Consider the following 3,600-nt stretch of genomic DNA (forward strand, 5'->3'; position numbering starts at 1 on the left):
TTCAATTTTCAATTTTGATATGATATTTTATAAATATAATTAATAAAATAAAACTATTTTATTTGATAAAATTAGTAATTTTATATCAAGTAAATTTTTTTTTATAATTTTTTTGTCGACGAGGACTAAGATTACTTTTAAAAAATGAAAAAGTTTTAGAGATCAAAATGTATCCTTTTTCATGTATTCTTAAAATAGTTACCCAAATATTATTACAAAATTTTAAATCAAATGCATAATAAATTTTTTAAATACAAAAATCACTTATTGCTCATAAAAAAATTAATTTTTTTATCTTTTATAATATTTTATAACGTTTTAAAGATATTTTGTTGTTATAAAATATAAACATTATTTTTGTCAGTGCTTAAAGAATAAGTACAATTTTAATAATTTACACAAAAATAGTATACAAGTTTTATTCTATGTAGAATATGTTAGTCATCCTTGTCAATCACCACAGCTATTGTCAATTAATAATTCAATCATCACAGTCAGTGTCAATCTCTCTATTGAGTTCTCATTCTCTACACTCACCCTTCTCAACCTAAGTTAAGGGTGTTGAAAAATATATGAAAAATTATTCAGTTTGATTCTTGAATTTATATTTAAGTTTTAATTTAGTATTTCAAATTTTAATTATCTTAATTTAGTCTATAAACTTTTGAATTGATTCTGTAATGAAAATCACAACAAACTAACATTATTAAAATTTTTAACAAAATATCTACAACGGTCAAAAAATAAATTTATAATTCTTGAAATTCTATATTAATTATCTATTTTGTTAGATAGAATAAATACCTATAATTGGAGTACGAAAAAGAGAGTATTTATGTGGAGAGAATATGAGTATACTTAAATGTGATGTGTACTCTTTTTTTATTTGATTTTTTTTCAATTTAATATTAGCTTTATTAATAGAAATATACTATTTAAATGTATTACTAATTGATTTTAAGAGCATGTACTACGAGAATTTAAAATCTAAAACTGTTCACTCATCGTCTTTCCTTTTTTGGAGATTATTTTACCAAAAGATAAAAACGTCCGTAGTGAAAATAATGTGCATTTGCTTTCTGGAGAGGAGGTATGAAAACATGGTTACATTAGTTTTGCCAACTCTGTTTAAAAGTTATGGTCTAAAATGTGTCAATGGCATTATATGTTACTATGCACAACCAGGTCGTGATGTAATAATAGGACTTTGAAATCTCAAGACCGATGAGCGTAAAATTATTCCTCCATGATGAGCCCGACTTTGATAGGCTTGTAAGTGTTCATGGATTTGGTTATGACAATGTGAATGATGATTATAAAGTGATTGAATGTGTATATTAATATATTATATTTATGGTCAAACTTTATTAGAAGAGCTTGTTCTAACAATTTGGCAAATTTATAATATAAAAAGTAATTGTTGGAAGAAACTTGATTTTGAAATGACTAAAAAGAAAAACGTAAGTAAAGCTTTATAACATACTTGAATGGAGTATGCTAGTAGAGTCGCGAGTTTGCCACTAATGAATTCGAAGAACAAGTACTTGTGTCATTTAATCTCAACATTGAAACGTTTCGAACACATCAATTGTTTGGGTACAAGAAAATGATGATAGTCCTACCAGAACTTTGGTAGTACTCAACAAGTCTGTTATTCTAATTTCCTCTTTTACTAAGAATAGTCCCATTGAAATATCCATTTTGGGTGAAGTTGGTGTGAAAGAATCTTGAATGAAGCTTTTCATATTTAGATTTGGACATTTTCTAAAATTTTGTGCATTCAGAATGGGCAATAAATGTGATGTAATATTTTATATCAACCGCGATGAATTGGCTTCCTTTAATGTCATCACATGCAAAATAATTCACAATATTAATATCAAAACAAAGAGATTTAGTACATGAATTTATAAAGAAAGACTCCTTTCTTTTACGAGAAAAAATAATTGATTAATAAATATACAAATTTAAATGTAAGATGTACTTAAATAGAATATAAAAAGAGTATGTAAATTAATTTTAATTTTCATGTTGACAGTTGAAATTAATTTGATAAGTCAATTTATATTACATTCTAATATTTTAAAATAGTCAATTATATTTCATATTTTAAAAAATAGGACTTTTGGTGTTAAAAAACAATAAATTATATCAAACGAATCAATTTTGAATATCTGAAGTATTAATGAAAATAAATTAGATAATTGCCCGTTATTCAAACTTAAACTTGTGTATTCTCAAATTACTTTTGTACTTAGATGTGGATACCATAAAGAGGAGTTCATTGAAAATTTGCTAATAACCTTGTATCTGTTAGAAGGATATTTAATTTGATTTTATCAAAAATAACATTTTTTTTCATAAATATCAATGATTGCAGAATGATCATCTATCAGAGGCATTGCATTTATTTAGAAGGCTTGTACGGACAAATTTTAGACCAAATGGACCAATCGTTGCCATTGTTTTATCAGCTTGTGCTGATATAGGATCAATTAGCATAACACAAGAGATGAAAGAATATATTTTTTTAAATAGATTAGAATATGATCTATAAATTCAAACATCTCTCATACACATGTACTCCATGTGTGGAAGCATCAAGAAAGCTAGAAAAGTATTTTAAAAAACAGCAGATAAAGATTTAATTGTTTCGTCTTACATGATAAATAACTATGCTATTCATGGGATGGGAAAAGAAGTCATTAACCTATTTCTTATACATACTAAAAAAAGTACTTTTCCCACAAAAAATAGCATGCTGGTAAATTCTGAAGTCTTAACTAACAATAAATTATGATTAGAAGTAGCATGAGTTGCCAACTTTTTAGAATATGTAGAGAAAATTAGACTAAATTAAATTTGGTAAAATTATATTTTATATTTTAAAAAATAGGATTTTTGGTGTTTAGAAAATAATAAATTATATCACACGAATCAATTTTGAATATCTGAAGTATTAATAAAAACAAATTAGATAATTGCCCATTATTCAAACTTCCACTTGTGTATTCTCAAGTTATTTTTGTACTTTGATGTGGATGCGATAAAGAGGAGTCCATTGAAAATTTGCTAATAACTATGTATGCAAGATGAATATTTAATTTGATTTTATCAAAAAGAACATTTTCTCATTGATCCTATATGATCATGAAGATTGTAAGTCACAGTAACAAAAAGTCATGCACACCATTACGGAAGGAAAATAGAAGAGATGAGTTCAAATGTAATTGGGAGCTTATAATTTTCAAATGTTAAGCGATGCAGACATTTTCTCATGGATTAATATCAAGCTTCACCGCTCACACTCAACTACCTCTGCCACCTTTGATTATGCAAATCTATACTTTAGTTTGTTAGTATTAAAAAACTGAATAAAATCTATATACAAATTGTTTTATTTAGTAATAGAAGTACAAAAGAAAAACTAAAATATTTGTTTCAATCATTTTTTTATTTGAAATAAAGTTACTGTGATATTGTATTTTTTTTTCAACCATGCACTTTCTTTAAAAAATCATTCTTAAGTGTTGTTAAACATAATATGTACTCAATAATACCTATTAAACATACCCTTGTAATTCAATTCTATAGTAGGTA

The sequence above is a fragment of the Arachis ipaensis genome, chromosome B05, assembly GCF_000816755.2.
Source record: "Arachis ipaensis cultivar K30076 chromosome B05, Araip1.1, whole genome shotgun sequence".
Taxonomy (NCBI): domain Eukaryota; kingdom Viridiplantae; phylum Streptophyta; class Magnoliopsida; order Fabales; family Fabaceae; genus Arachis; species Arachis ipaensis.